We start from the raw sequence: 17,281 nt of genomic DNA on the forward strand, positions 1-17,281 counted from the left end.
TCTACCACCGGACGCAGGAGTTTGGTAAAGCACCAAGGTGCTGAGGAAAGACCAAAGGGGAGCGAACAAAATTCGTAAACTTGATCCTTCCACAGAAACTGGAGGAACCGACATTGAGGAGGATAAATTGGAACTGAAAGGTACGCATCTTTCAGATCCAAGCGAACCAACCAATCGTTTTGTAACAGAAGATCTCTCAATAGATGGATGCCCTCCATCTTGAAATGTCTGTAAATCAACCACTCGTTGAAGGAGTGGAGGTTGTTTACCGGTCTGAACCCCTTGTCTTTCTTTTCCACCAGAAAGATATTGCTGAGTAAACCGTTTGGGTGAAGAAAAGAGGGGATGATGGCACCTTTTTGCAACATAGCCCGAACTTCCAAGTCTATAAGCTCCTGCTCTGTGACTGAAAAAACTAGAGGGCGTGGACGAGAGACCTGAACAGGGGAACCGTAAAACTCGATGTGAAACCCCTGAACAGTCTCCAGAACCCAAGAGTCTGAAGTTATCGACGACCAGGCCTGGGGAAACAATGCCAATCTTCCCCCCATTTGAACCAGAGAAATGATGCGAAATCTTACCATTAAATCCTCTGGAGTTGGATTGGTTGCCACCACGTCCCCTGCCTTGGCCTCTGCCTCCTCTGGAAGGGTAAAAGGTGCCCTGGCGTCCATCATTCCAGCCGTTGTTTCTTTTTGATTGTCCTCTATTGGGGCCTTGCTGGAATTGGCGGCCGGAAGAGCGACCCCTGCCTCTGCCGGCCCCGCCAAAAACCTTTTTGGGAAAAAACTTCTTCATCGAAGCTTGTGCTTTATCAAGGGCAGAAAAAGTAGCAACGAACTTCCCTAACTCTTTCACAAAGGGATCCCCAAACAAAGCACCCTGTGCAATCGGACCCGCCTCTGATGACGACAACTCTCCCAATTTTGGGTCAATTTTAAGCAACAAGGAGCGTCGACGCTCCGCTGAAAGAGCGCAGTTGGCATTGCCAAGAAGGCACATAGCCCTTTGTGACCAACCAGCAATGTCATCAACCGAAAGAGGCATGCCTGACTCTTTAGAACGTTGGGCTAGTTCAATTATTTTCGTCAGAGGACCAACGACATCCAACAGTTTATCTTGACAGGCTTTCCACGACCTATCTATACCCTTCTTAGGATCTTTAATATACTTGGCAAAAAAGGTGCACAACTTTGGATCAATTTCAGGGGTGCACGCCACCCTAAAGGGAAGAGAAGGACGTGGACACTCAGAACGTAGACGTAAACGTACATCCTGAGGTAAAGGCTGTCGAAGCTTAGCAGCGACATAATCAGCAGTAGACTGCTCAGGAAACCATTCAGATGACCTGGGTCTAAAAATAGTAGATGGGTCAAACATATCAGGAGGCACAAGTTCACCCTCTGAAAAACTAGGAGCACTAGGCTTTGGACGCCAAGACCTGCTCACATCTGAAAAATCCTCTGAGGAAGCATCCTCATCCTCATCCACATAATCGTCCTCATCATCATCTCCCTCATTGGGAAACCCTTCGTCCGGGTCAAGGTCCTGGGTGGCAAAACCACCAGTCTCTCCGGGCGAGTCATCCCCCCGGTAGGGTGCGCTTCGTAGCGTGCGCGCAATCTTACGAAAGACTTCAGATAATTTGTTGAAGCCCTCCAGGTGCCCCGCGTCACGCTTCCTGGCCGTACGTGGTAGAGCACAAGGAACACCACTGGGCCCTGCCCCGCTGTCCCCAGAAACAGCCGTATCAGTCTTGAACACATGGGCTGACAGCTTATTAACACTGTCCTGCAGAGGTGCCAGAGCTTGAGCTATCGCAGAAGAGAGTAGCCTGTCCACCTCTGCAGGAGGGCGCAAAAGGGGCAGCTGGGGCTGATCATTAGAATTTGCCACCTCAGTATTAGAAGGACCGGACTGCATTTTAGCAGAAAAACTGGTACCCATAAAACATGCACCCCAACTATGTACCAAGGGAAGTCCCTCACACAGGTACCACAACAGGCTAAAATGTTATAAAAAGCCTGAAACTCAAAAGAACTGACTGAAAATAAAGGACTATTTATTTAAAATTTCAGTCAGAAAATATGTCGTGCCGTCAAAACACAGCGTCAGTGTGAGGGACGAGGCAGAAATGACAGAAGCGCAAAGCCTCAGCGCGTTTCTACACCAGCGCGAAGAGCGCTGAGGAGAAAAGCCGGTCGGCGTCAGAAGCCGACACCAAGACCGCGCACGCGCGTAGGAGAAACGCTCGGGCTAAAAGCCTACAGCGTTATATATACATCAAATAAACAGCCTACAACAAAGGCGAAGTCAAAGACTAAGCACACAATACCAAAATAAAGCTGTCTATAATCAATTTAAGAACTGCCACGACAAAGATCAAGCTGAAGTAAAAACGGTGACTTATCTTGCCGAGGCAGCAATGGAGAAAGAGGAAGGACTACCGGCTGGGATTCCCTATATGCTGATTGATGGACTCTTATTGATTGATATGCTTCCATGACTACCGCTGCCATGTTGGTTTGGGTAGTCCATGGTTTTAATGTTTTTTCTTACTTTTAACTTGCTGTCCAATAAAATGGAGAAAGGACTAGCAAAATCCTCGCCTCCTCTTCCTGACATAGAATTAATGACGTGTTTCTTGCTCTGCTGGCGGTTCGGTGCTTGCAATGCATTATGGGTAAGCTGGATTTACCAGTGCTTGTTTTCAAAGTCCGTACTCGACTTCAATAAAGACTAAAGACTGCAATGCCACTGACAGCCAACAGTGGCCCTCAGAGGGGTTACATCGTCACGTTAGCGCTGCGGCTGCGGCTCCGCCTGGACCAATGAAAATAATACTTTGGTGACCTTTGTTCCTCCTGTTAGTACCAGAAGCGACTGTGAGTAGAGCCCGGGGGATCATGGGAAAAATTAACTCTTTTAGAGACTCCAGCGAGACACAATGTACAGTATCTCAACAAACAAGGACATACATTTAAATCTTCTAACTGCGTTGGTGCTTGCTGTTGGAATATGTCACAACATGCATATTTTGGCAATTTATGTTCTTTGTACTCGATCATCATATCTCATTCTAACAGAGATCTTCCAAAAATAACACAGACAATACGTTATCAGCGCCACACAAAGGGTCCGATTCACAGAACTAACTTAAGACAAAATCCTAAACTTACTACTTTTGGTATTCACAGAAGTTAGGATTTTGTCTTAAGACAGACTTAAGACAGACTTAAGACAGACTTAAGTTAAGATTCTGTCTTAAGTCTGTCTTAAGTCTGTCTTAAGACAAACTTAAGACAAACTTAAGACAAAATCCTAACTTCTGTGAATACCAAAAGTAGTAAGTTTAGGATTTTCTCTTAAGTTAGTTCTGTGAATCGGGCCCATAGTGCACCTCAACACAGACTAGTTTTGAAGATTAATAGAATAGAAAACACTTTTTCTTACACGAATACTATATCTTGTTTACATTATACAGTTAGGGCGGTATCACTCTAAGGGGCATATTATCAAGGGGGTTTATCTCCGCTTTTTTGGCTTTAAAAGCCAAGAAAGCGGAGATAAAATTATCTCCCTATTACCAAGCTGTCGCTAACACCAGTTAGTGACAGCTAATAGGAGATAGCGACCATCTTGGGCCCCGCTTTGCATGTCAGTGATATTTATCACTAATGACATGCAAAGTGGGCGTGCCAAGATGTTAGCGACTGGAAACAGTCGCTAACATCGCTATCTCCTATTACCAACTTTTGGAGATATTCGCGCTAAGCGCGAATATCTCCAAAAGCTAACACCTGCCCTGAGCAGTTCTTCACCATGTTATCCAATGGGAGGTGGATAACATGGCTAAGAGCATTTGCTCGATAATGCATGAATATCGCGGACTTTTCAGCGATATTCATGCATTGCGGCCGTTTTTTATCGCATTTGCGATAAACCTTGCTAATAGCAAGGTTTATCTGCGATAAAAATCGCCGATGTGCGGCGATAATTTTTGTCTCTAAATAAGTTAGAGACAAAAATTATCGCTAGTTGTTGGTAATATGCCCCTAAGTCTTTCCGTATAACCAAAGGAACCAGCTCGTGCATGCAAGTTTCTTATATGTATTATTGTGGCAGAAATAATGGAGAATGGTAAGAAAACAATGCTTAATCGTCGCTTAAACGCTAGGTAATAACTAACAGGGTTATCTTAGAAAGGGGGACGTAAACAGAAGGGCTATACTTCGAAATCTAACGTCTAATTGTGTTTGTTTCTATAATAGTTCCCTTTATGGCCCATGCGGCTTAATCCAAAATGGAAGGTGTGCGAGACTCCGAAACTGTGGTGATCTACGCATGTGCGACTATGCTCGAGAGATGTGCAAGCAGTCTGTGCCTGTGCAGCGTGGGTCAAGGTCAGCGTTGCCTGGAGTGCAAAAGGGTGCCAAGATTTGTATGACTGTGTCGTGAGCCTGAGAAAATTGCTACAAGTGACAAGTTAAAGGACACAAGTGAAAAAAAAAAAAATAGAATAATGAACAATCGGAACCTTATTGTAATTATAACAATGACTTGGCGGAAATATGGACAATGAGGAGATGAGGTGATGTTCATCCACCCCTTAAATGGACCAATGAAATTGAGCGAAGACCCTAAAAGTTAAAAATTTTAGATAGATAGTTAGGGACTTTGTCCGCCCGCCATCCTGTCGTGTAAATGGACCGCCCGCCATAAGGGCGGGGGTCCCGTGGGTGCTATTAGGATGCCCCCGCCACAGTGGTGGGCGCATCCTGCATCCCTAACATTGTGGCGGGCGGTGCACTCAGCACCACTCGCCACAATGTTAGTGAGGCATGTTATGCACCTCCATGCACAACATGGCAGGCATCGGTGCCTGCCATGTTGTGCATGGAACTGTAGGGGGGTACCATAGGTACCCCCCATGTGTACCCCCCTACCCTCCCAGTGTCCCTGGGGGCCCGCAACGGGCCCCCCTTTTCAAACTCCGCATATCTTTTCATGGCGGCAATGCCACCACGGAAAGGCATTCCTCAATGCACATTGTAATATGCCTGGCGGTGTCAAACAGACACCGCCACCATATTGCAGCCTTTTCCGCCCGGTCGCAAGTCGACCGGAGCGGAAATGCGACTGACAGTCTTTCCATCTGCCGCGGACCCCCCAGCCATAATAATATGGTGGGGCGTCTTTCCTACAGGGATGGCAGGCAGATTGCCCCTGCCGGGCCAGCCGCGACCACCGCCGGCCCGGCGAAGGCAATCCGCCCGCCATCCTAATGGGCCCCTAAGTCTCTAAGTAAAAATTGAATAAATGGAGAATTAATCTGGTCTTGTTGTCCATTAGTTAACTTTTACTAGGGGGGTATTTTAATGTTTCTTAAAGGTAAAACCATGGTAAACTGCAGATATATATAGTGTATAACATTTTAGACTAATTAGAATTAAATAAGACACTCCGCTAAAATCCAGCATCTCCTCCTCTAGTCTTCACTGAATCTTGGGAGCAGGGCGATTTGTGTGTATGAATGACTTGCGGTGTCATGGGCCCCACCGACGAGTAAAGTGTGATAGCTCCTAGGAAATATAGTGATGGTTTGGGGGTTTGGATTGAAGCAGCGCTGGATCAGTTGCGTCCCCCGCTGTGAGCGTGAGTGGAGTGGGCTGGCCTGGCATATTCCAGTCCAGCGTAGGGGTGTGAACATTGACCCGGGGCACTGGGCGTGGTTTCGTCCTGGTCTGGACAAGGAAGTAATTCATGCGTGTGTCTCTGTTGTGGCGTTGGAGCCACCAGGACCGCAATCGGCAATGTAGCACCCTGTGACTTAAGTCCCACAACATGAGCAACATGGACGTAAGGGAGACCCACTGACCCTACATCCATCCATACTTCAAAACTTGAATGATCATGGACATGACGCATCTGTGTGAAAATGAATGTTTAATACACATTCAGTGGAGGGTTGTAGCTGGAGCAGTACAGGGCCACGCATACCCCACTTCACAATGTTTGCACGCGGAGGGCCAGCCATAGTCCTTCAGGGAATGACAAGTTCAGCGGAAGAGGAAGAGTCAAGTCGGCAGTCTGATTGCTGTGTCATTGGTAACAGAACTGAATATGGCAGTCCATGTCGAGGTCCAAGGTGAGTGTCTCTGAGTGTATGGGGGACAGTGGAAGGTGATGATGCAAAGAACAGAACCAAGCAGGAACAGGCCATATGGCGGAGATCAATGCCTCCACTTCCTTCTCACCAGCAAGGCAGGTTCACCCGCATCTTCGTCCTCTGCTGTTTCATGTGCCACACATGTGGGCGGGGGTGTTCTGTCCACAGCACAGTGTGGCAGTGATGCCTCAGGGGGCTGAGGTGGAATGTCTGCTTCACTGTGAGGCATTGACACATCAGGGGGGGGATGATGTGGATGGAGTGGTAGCAGCAGCAGTCATCAGTGCCAAGCCTTGTGGCAGCAATGCCATGAGGATTGGCTTCAGGGCATTGAGGAAGCCAGCTACCTCTCGCTGGTGTGCAGCCGTGGCAGCCGCACTTTCCTCCTGCGTCCGATCCATGTTCTCCATGAGCCTCCGCATTTGTCCCAACTCCCGGGTGACATCATTGGAACTGCTCGGACTGGACAGTTGTTCTTGTCTCTGAGTCAGAACTCCAGCGATGTCAATTATGGATCATTGGAGAGCATAGAGTTGACTGTGGTTGTCCATTAGGGACTGTGAGTGGTCCCTGATGTGACTTAGACACCCACGTATGGCATCTAGTCTGGCTGCCATGAGGTTGAACCCCAGAGCATCTGTTCAGCCATCTTCTCCTGGCACCCCAAAACACGTTGTTGGAAGTCCAGGTGTTGGTAGTGGTGGTCCTGGGAGACAGCCATGGTGGTGGGTGCTGGCTGCTGTGTGGTGGGTGCAGGGGGTGGGGTCTCATCAATGCAGCTGGGCTGCCCTGCTCCTGGAGGTGACTTGACGTGGCTGACAATGAACTCTTGGAGGGCCTCGGTGTCGAAGGCGTGGTGTTCCTCTTCGTCATCAGATAATAGGGGTTTGGTCTACTCAGCAGGAGGTGTTGGTTCCACCCCTGCAATGTGAAAGAGAGATGCAGTTTGACATTGGGTTCACATGTATGTTGACGCATTGTACATGCTTACATACAGACTGAATGACAATGTACATTGTGACTGTTTGGTAGGATGCTGCCTATTTGATGCGGGACAGTGGACATTTCCATTACATCACGGATGTGTGTCTGTACTTGGCCATGTTCAAATCACATTTCTCTGCCATGCCTGGAGGGATTGGCCAGTTTCTGCAGACAAGCAGCCCCAGCTGTGTCCCCTGTCCTGTTTTGGACGTGTTGCAGTTTGTACCACCTTGTTATCAATGTTGATGTGCTACTCATGTTAAGTGTGTGTGCTGCATTTTGGGAGAGTCACCCCTGCAGCTCTGATTTGGATGCCCCTTGTCCCTTTCACGCGATCTGCCTTTGACTTCTGTGCTTCTTCAGTGCTGAGCTGTTGCATACTTGGGTACATAGGTCTCTTGGTGGGAGTTGGGGTTTGGGGCATGGTTTGTCTGCAGATGCGTTGTTGACGTCAGGGGTTCTTTGTGCATGTGGATGTGTCTGAGTGTGACCTGCTCCTTTGCGGATGTGGTCCACACTCAGTCACCTCAGTGTTGTTGCATGTGACATTTCATGGTATATTGACTGCAGCAATGCTATTGGTCATGCAGTGTCACTTGCATTGTCAGTGTTACTCACAGACACACCGCATTGCTGGGCTTGACACATGTGCATGGGTTGGTTGTGAGATTGGTGGTGTGTGGGACGGGCCCCCTCTGGGCACATAGTCAAATGGGGCCTACTTGCTGTTCCTAGATGTGCTGCAGTGTGGCAAGGGTATCAGGGATCTGATCCAGAGTCATTTTGGGTGTGCAGTGTGCTGTACTTAATTTTGCATGTGTGCCATTGTGCCCTTCTCCCCAGCCCCCCAGTCCCTGGTCATTACTCACCCTGTTGCTGTTGTTGGTGGTCTTGTTAAGCAGTGTCCGGTCCCCGACTCCTGCCACCGTCTCCCCACTGATGACTGTGGAGACCATTTCCTCCATCTCATCCACCTAAGGTCTGCATTGCTGCATTGCTGCCTTCTGGTTGTTGGCGAGTTTCTGCTTGGTTTTGCACTTCACATCATTCCAGCGCCTTTTGACCTCTTCCATTGACCTCTTCAGCACTCCGACTGCATTCATCTTGTCCACGATGGATTGCCACATCCTATTTTTTGTTACCAATGACACAGTGAAGGTGACGAACAGTAGTTGATGTTCTTTTACCCCCTCCGTTATCTGGATCCTGTTTTCCTGCGGACTGATTCGTGTTTTCCTCTTTTTCTGGTCCTTGCCTTTCCCTGACCCCGAGGTCCCAGCCTGGGACTCCGGGGGGCTTGTGGGGTTCGCGTTGTCCTCAACACTCGGTCCCGTTGCATCCATGGTGCTACGCACTTTCTTTTTTCAAATGTTTTGTTTAACTGCTTTTTTAGTGTGTTTTCCCGCATGAGGTGTGGGAATTGTAGGTCTGTCGGTGGTTTTTGTTGATTTTTGTATCGCAATTTGGGCCATCGTTGCTTTTTTGTCGTTGGTGTTGCGCATTTTTTTCGGCCTCGCGTTAATTATAATGTGGCCATTTGTCGCATTATTGTGAGACTATCGCATGGCATATTTTCCTGCAATGGACTGCGGTGTGGGAAGTTGCGTTAAGCAAATTTTGCGATAGTTAACACACGTTCTTAAGAATATTCTCCTTTGTTTTTCTGAGGAAGGGTTGGATTGGCAAGGCAGGCACTCGGGCAATGGCCGAGGGGCCGGTATCTGAGTTGCAGCTGTGGGCGATTTGGGCGATGTCTGTGTGGTTCGGATGCCACCAGCGGCCCAATGAGTGCCTGAGTGGCCTTTATGGGGGTGATGGGCGTCTATTACCTCGCTTTTATCAACGTGCAGAGGTGTCACTCCCTTTCTCTCGCAGGGCAGGCCCATTAATGTATGCATATTGAGCGAAGGCAGGGGGCCTGAGCAGAAGTGGCTTCATTTGTTTTCAGGTGTGTTTCACCAGTGTGAAGTAATCTTTGCATTTTTTTTATCTAAGTAAAGAAAACATTGCTCTGTCAGAGACTGCCCCCCCTTCCAATTATAAAACTGCGCTGTAGCAGTGTTTTGTGAAAAGGCAATATGCAAATGAGGGCCACTTTTTTTAGTGTGCCCGTGCCGATTTTTAATCCCAATCCAACCAGTAGCGGCTCCTGGAGGGAGTGCTGCTTGGCGGTGCGGGGGGGTAGTAAACTTTGGAATGTTGCCGAACGGAGGTTAGTAAACAAATAAATTAATAAAACACATTTTGTTGTGTGTGCTTCTGAAGCGCATTTGGCGATGCAGCGCCCGCAATGTGGCATGGCGTGGCCTGGGTCATGCAGGGGCCTAGCGCTGCGCTCAATAAGGGACACCACACACTGGTACTGGATCTGTGGCGGAAGACCCCAAGCGGTCTGAGGAGTGCATGCACTGCTACAATGTTGGAGAGAACCCGGATGGCTCTCTACAGGCATGTCTGGAGCAGTGCCAATACAGACAAGCATTTGCAATGCAAAAGGTCTTGCATCAAGGAAAGTTTGACCTATTGGCGGTGCAAATAATAATGCAACATCAATAGCTCAAACTTTCAGTAATGCGAGACCTAATGCATTGCAAATGCTTGTTCTTACTTTCTTTTCCAGGCACACAATGATTATCTGTCAAAGCAACAATGTTATCCAGGTATCATTCACACAAAATAGTAAATCATTCCAAATGGTTCGGTCAACAGCGAATAAAGGGACAAAAATGATAATGAATGTGTGCAGTGAGAAAAAGAAAACACACAGTACTGGTAAACAACATAACGGTCTGAATACATGATCAACAGTAAACAGTGACAAACTATATGCTGAGTGGTACCTTCGGCATCCCATAACCTAGAAAAGGGCCTAAATGTTCCCCCTGCTGATAACAACATGAATGGATGCTGCATTTGCGCCTAGACCTCACAAGTGAAGAAATGACCAGAGCTGGCAAACCAAAAGAATCAATTGGTGATGTCTGCTGGGAGGGTACCAAGCAGCAAAAGGCGGGATAGATGTACATAGTAAACAACCAGAGAAGAGGAATTTTAAAAAGCATGCCAACTAATCAAGCAAAACTGGTGGGCATGTCCAAAGTCCCTGATAGCCCATATACCGAAAACAGCATGCCTCGCAGAGCAGCACATGCGCTGCCCAGGCTCGACCTAAAGATGCAAAAAACAACAAGTGATGGACTGAATGTGGATCAATGTCACACACTCCCCCAGTCAAAAGATCTGGGCCCAAATCCATCGTTTTTTTGCACTCCACACCACCCTGGGTCAGATAATGGCTTTATGCAAATCAGCTCTGACCCTGTTGCCCCATGGGAACAGTCCAGTCCGAACTACAACAGCCATATCTTTCCCAGACCGGAATCAAGCATCCGAGGACCGGACCGGTTTCGAGGTAACACCTCTCTTCAGCCCGGCTAGCTTGACTCCAAGTGGTGTGGAGTGCCTGGGACCCACGTCTGGGCATCCCCAGCGCACTTAGGGCGGCAATTGCAAAAAACAACAAGTGATGGACTGAATGTGGATCAATGTCACACACTCCCCCAGTCAAAAGATCTGGGCCCAAATCCATCGTTTTTTTGCACTCCACACCACCCTGGGTCAGATAATGGCTTTATGCAAATCAGCTCTGACCCTGTTGCCCCATGGGAACAGTCCAGTCCGAACTACAACAGCCATATCTTTCCCAGACCGGAATCAAGCATCCGAGGACCGGACCGGTTTCGAGGTAACACCTCTCTTCAGCCCGGCTAGCTTGACTCCAAGTGGTGTGGAGTGCCTGGGACCCACGTCTGGGCATCCCCAGCGCACTTAGGGCGGCAATTGCAAAAAACAACAAGTGATGGACTGAATGTGGATCAATGTCACACACTCCCCCAGTCAAAAGATCTGGGCCCAAATCCATCGTTTTTTTGCACTCCACACCACCCTGGGTCAGATAATGGCTTTATGTAAATCAGCTCTGACCCTGTTGCCCCATGGGAACAGTCCAGTCCGAACTACAACAGCCATATCTTTCCCAGACCGGAATCAAGCATCCGCGGACCGGACCGGTTTCGAGGTAACACCTCTCTTCAGCCCAGCTAGCTTGACTCCAAGTGGTGTGGAGTGCCTGGGACCCACGTCTGGGCATCCCCAGCGCACTTAGGGCGGCAATTGCAAAAAACAACAAGTGATGGACTGAATGTGGATCAATGTCACACACTCCCCCAGTCAAAAGATCTGGGCCCAAATCCATCGTTTTTTTGCACTCCACACCACCCTGGGTCAGATAATGGCTTTATGCAAATCAGCTCTGACCCTGTTGCCCCATGGGAACAGTCCAGTCCGAACTACAACAGCCATATCTTTCCCAGACCGGAATCAAGCATCCGAGGACCGGACCGGTTTCGAGGTAACACCTCTCTTCAGCCCGGCTAGCTTGACTCCAAGTGGTGTGGAGTGCCTGGGACCCACGTCTGGGGGAGTGTGTGACATTGATCCACATTCAGTCCATCACTTGTTGTTTTTGCAATTGCCGCCCTAAGTGCGCTGGGGATGCCCAGACGTGGGTCCCAGGCACTCCACACCACTTGGAGTCAAGCTAGCCGGGCTGAAGAGAGGTGTTACCTCGAAACCGGTCCGGTCCTCGGATGCTTGATTCCGTTCTGGGAAGGACATGGCTTTTGTAGTTCGGACTGGACTGTTCCCATGGGGCAACAGGGTCAGAGCTGATTTGCATATCGCCATTGTCTAACCCAGGGTGGTGTGGAGTGCAAAAAAACGATGGATTTGGGCCCAGATCTTTTGACTGGGGGAGTGTGTGACATTGATCCACATTCAGTCCATCACTTGTTGTTTTTGCAATTGTCGACCTAAAGATGGCCAGGTGTCTCGTAGGTGTATGGAGGTAATGAAAGACTGGGCATGTCATTGATCTCTGCAACTACTGTTGGTTATTGTGATTTGCCGGCTGGGGCCTACTGAAGGAGCAACCATGTCGCAGCAGCGTGTAGTGTGGTTTTACTTGTGTGCTTGGAATCGAAGAAAAGAACCCAGCAGCAGGATTTTACTAATGGCCCAGAACAGCAAGCAAGTCGCCTCCCTTTGAATCAAGCATTTTGCACTGCTGTCCGGGCCTACAATGCTCTCTGTCCTGCCAGCCCCCAAACTGAAGTGCCTGCCCGATCCGCACTACCCACTGCAGCTACCACAGACTACAGAGTAAAAGGCCCTTCGAGTTCAAACAAGGCAAGACACTGCGGCTAAAATGCACATCTAGCCGACCCCTCCTGCTCATCCTGCAAATAAAAGTTACGTTTATTGTGCTACAAAATTTGTTTGAAATGAAGGAGCGTGCGGACTTGACTAAATGAGGTTTTGAATGTGCATGTTCTTTGTAGAACTGTCCGTGCTCGACTAGAACAGTCGCAGTTCTGAAAATAACATGCACATAGCTTTATGCCCAGGTCTATCTTTTCTCAAAATGGCATATCCCTCCAGTAATGTCTCCAGAATGTCCTACGCTGACTGTCCATGCAACCACGTTTAAACTAAAAACAGCCCAACTTGCTTCTGATCCACTAACAGCTCCCAAATTTTCTGACTATGTTTGCTTAGAGACCTACAGTTTAAAAGCAGGCAAAATAAGGAATCATTTACGGGCTCTAGGACCCTCACGCACTTCCCTCCCTTTGCTTCAGTACTAAAAGAGAAATGGCATCTCCAGCAGATGTTAGCGCCAGGATCTACTTCTGTGAAATGAAGGCATTCCATATCTACTGCCTCTCTGAAAGTTAGAATCTAAGAGGAGGAGTAACAAACTGCTCCCCTAGAGTAACGGGTGGGGTTCCTGCCAGCTGGCACTGCCCAGGCGCGGATGGGCCCAGACGGGCTTGCCTTTAGCGCGCCAGCGGTGCCACCTCGCAGCTGCCATGGTTTGAAGCCCGCCTCTAGGGCCGTGGCTAAACTCTGGCTAAAAATGTAAAGTAATTGAGGTGTCAATACCATAGTTGTGAATAAAGAATCTTATTACAAGATTACAAAGAATTGGATAACACGAGTCACCTGTCTATTGTAGGTAATAATCAGAAACTCGAATGGGACAAGCGGTCATGGTTAACTTCCACCAGTGAAGAAGAACAGGAAGGGACGTCATACAGTTATATACACCAAATTGGAGTATGATTGGACTTTGGTTACTGTTGTGTCCACAGTTCCGCTGGTGTAACGTGACTAAGTAACACCAGGACACGTAGGATACCCTGTTCACCTGTCCGGCATTCATCGAGTCTCTTTATTTACCAACAGTAAAGCCCCCCTTTGTCACTACATACCACAGCCCAGATAGGGAGACCCAACAACACCCCCCAAGGCTACGGCAATAATGGTATGCCCCACCAAAGGACAAATCACAGTTACTCATCCCCCTACGGTTCATGAGACATATAGTCTGTGTTGTTTTTTCTTTAATATGTTCTTTAAAGGTTGCTGATTTAATAAAGTGAAGAAAGAAATGCATAATCTTCACCTCCTTCTCTTTAATAGAATTGAAACTTTCCTTCACGTTAGCTAGGACATTTTTCATTGTGCAACTCAGGAAGCGTCTCCGTAAAACCCTGTAAGGGACCCCATTTATTTATAGAGCCTTCGCAGCAGGCAATTCTAGTTTCCACATAGTGAATTCCAAATTCTGGTTGCGCTTCCCTTCTTTCCTTCGCTACCAGTGAAAACCAGAACCAGAATCTGGAATTCACTACTACCAAATAAGCGCGATTATCGTCAGAACCTAACGCCTGCTCAGACCATGACTTAAACTGTTTATCCAATGAGAGTGGATATTCAGGTTAAGTCATAATTAGCATTAATGCCTGAATATCACTTGGTTTCCAGCGATATTCATGCATTGAGCCGCTATCGCCGGATATTTTATCGCATTAGAGATAAACGTCGCTAATAGCATGTTATCTCTGCGATAATATCCGGCGATAGGCATCGATAAAAAAAATATGCGCTAAGCGCATTTAGCGATAAATATCGCTATTTGTTGCTAATATGCCCCTTAATGTTAATGCTATTCAAACTGATGGTGCACACAGGAGATTTTCTTCTTTGAGACTCATCAAAGGAATTAATTTCTACCACACCCTCGGAATCTCCATAGAGGAAGCAGATAACATTAACAATTCATAACTAGTATTATCTTCTTCATACTCCACACTGTGATCCTCGATGGCTTTCACAGTACGTGACGGTCCCTTGTGTACAAACGTGCCAAATCCCCTTTTTTTCCACACTTGTAGCAGGTCTGATTTTTGGCGAAACAAAACTTGATATTGGCCAAGTGAGATATACTGTCACATCGATAGCATGATAAATCTTGTCCTTCATTTTTTGTTCTAGAGAAATTAGGTGCAGGTGGAGCACGAGAAACATTCATGTTGGAAGCCTTGGTTGGTTTAACAGAAGGTTTTGTGCTGACCAATTTAACTTCACAAGATGATGTAGATGACGTTGATGCACTTAACTCTTTCATGCAAAATTGAGAATGTTCAACGCTTTTAGCTAGAATAAGAGCAGTCTCTAAATCTGGATCATCAGAGGATAAGAGTTTTTCCTGAACCTTCTTATCACAAGTGCGTTCAATTAATTGATCGCGAATAATTTCATCTCTAAATTCTCTGTAATTGCAATTAACAGCTAAAATTCTCAAAGCAGCAACAAAATTGTCAATAGATTCGCCAGGCATTTGTGCACGTTGTAAAAATGCATGACGTTCTAAAACGATATTCTGCTTAGGATTGAATCTTTTATCCAGGGTTTTTATAAGTGAAGCATAATCATCAATGACTTGCGAATCTCCATCATCACCTCCACTGACACATGTTCTCACTTCTTCAAGAGGTAATGTTTGTAAAATGGATCTCCCTTCAGCGCCTAAATTGTAAACTAGTAACGCTTTTTTCTTTTTAGAAGTGAAAGTATCAACATCAATTGCTTCGAGATAAGCCTCAAATGTATCCTTCCACTGTTTCCACAGCATGGGAGGAGTACCAGGTGACTGTAAAAAGGGAGGTGGTGCTACTACTCGATCCATTTTATGACTTTGCGTGGGTCAGTTCCTGCCCCAAAGCAATCAAAATAAAATGGATTATAAGTCACAAAATGCTAACTTCCTACTATTAATTTCTTAGTTGCCACTGACACAAGTGGTGTGCATATAACAGAATTGCAACAAAATGCAGTGTTTAAACAGAGTGCTACGTGCTGATAAGCTGCATCAAACACTATTTGTACACACTGAACAGTTTCTTGGCAGCAGTGATTATTTTTTCACAGTTAATCACATAAAAGTTTAATTGTCCTTTTACAAATAGTGTACAGCAGGTTTTAATTGCAGGTTTTAATTCCCTTAGAGTGCAGCACTTCACATATACATGTATGCAGTTTCTTTCTCTTAGCTGGCACAGCTGGTATTAATTGCTTTACAGAGAAACCCCTCATTGTACACACTTTGTAAACAAAGCAAGATTATCTCTTGACCATTGACTGATCATGAAAGCATGGCTTTTACTTTGACAAAGTAACACTGTCGCCGGCGATTGACACAAGCTTTGTTTATTAAGATAAAACTCCTCCGTGAGTTATGTGGGCGTTCAGGGCGATGCTTACGTGGTTGCCATGATGACACGCGTCGATGCACGCGCCGGAAACTGCAGTAGAAAGCTCGCGCACCAAAGGAAATGGCGAAGGCGAGGCGGGGCAGAAAATTGAAATAACCTCACCAGATGAAGATCTTCAGCAACCGCTCATCAAGACAGACACTCTTTGGGCCCGATTCACAGAATTAATTTAAGACTCAATCCTAAACTTACTACTATTTTGGTATTCACAGAATGCACTTACTACTTTTGGCATTCATAGAATGAACTTGCTACTTTTGGTATTCACAGAAGTTAGGATTTTGTCTAAAGTTTGTCTTAAGACAAACTTAAGACAGACTTAAGACAAAATCCTAAATTAAGTCTGTCTTAAGTCTGTCTTAAGGGAGGGGGCTAGCAGTGATTTTTTTTAAAAAGACTACCTGGTAGCCTAAGGGCCTCAGTATTTTTTTTACAGTGGAGAGGGCCCAAAGAGTTCCTGGTGGTCGTCCGAAGACAGGGGCGCCTCCTCGTCCCATAATAGCCCGGGTCCTGAATTATCGGGACCGGGATGCCATCCTGCAAACTGCAAGATCCTCGGGCCCGCTGGCCTATGAGAACGCTTCGCTGTTGTTCTTCCCGGACTTCACCCAGATGGTACAGAAACAGCGGCAGAGTTTTATGTCCATCAAACGGTGGCTGAGGGAACGGGACACGAAGTACTCGATGATGTTTCCGGCTCGTCTTAGGATCGAACATGATGGAAAAACTTGTTTTTTCGATAATCCCGAGGTTGCCGCGGACTGGCTGGACCGGGTTGGAGGGTCGGACTCCGGGGCTCAGGCCCGGACGGATAGTCAGGAACAATGACTTGTCGTCATGTCTGTGTCGAACGAACATTCATGGTGGCGTCGTGGGACTGGTCGGGGTTGTTCCTTGTCCGAACCGGACTATTTTTGTCCGTGACTCTTTTTGCATTTTGCCGGGTGGGGGGAATGTGGTTGGGTTTGGGGTGGTGGGGGCGGGCGGCCTGTTGTAAGGTCCTCCTCCGTTTTTCTACTTTTAGATACCTGTAGTTAGTTTGGGGTGACAGGCACACTGCGAATTGGGGATGTGCGTATGCTACATGCAGGGGTGCAGGGAGGGGGGTAGTGGGACTTGGTTTGGGGGGTTTATGTTTGTTGGTTTGTTTGTTTTGTGTGACCAGAGTCCGTTATGGGTACCTATGGATGTTCTGTCATTTTTCGGAGATATGAATGGCTTCCGCTAGGTTGGGTTTGGGGTTTTCCATCCTCAGCTGGAATGTGAATGGCTTGGGTGATAAGATCAAGCGCACTATGGTGAGTCAGCTGGTTAGAAGGCACTCGCCTGATGTGGTATTGCTGCAGGAAACCCATCTCATGGGTAAGCGCTGTATGGCGCTTCACAGAGGGGGCTACAAATTAGTGGCTCATGCTGGCTTTACTTCTGGCTCTAGGGGGGTGGGGATCTT

The sequence above is a fragment of the Lissotriton helveticus genome, chromosome 8 (genome assembly GCF_964261635.1).
Source record: "Lissotriton helveticus chromosome 8, aLisHel1.1, whole genome shotgun sequence".
Classification (NCBI taxonomy): Eukaryota; Metazoa; Chordata; class Amphibia; order Caudata; family Salamandridae; genus Lissotriton; species Lissotriton helveticus.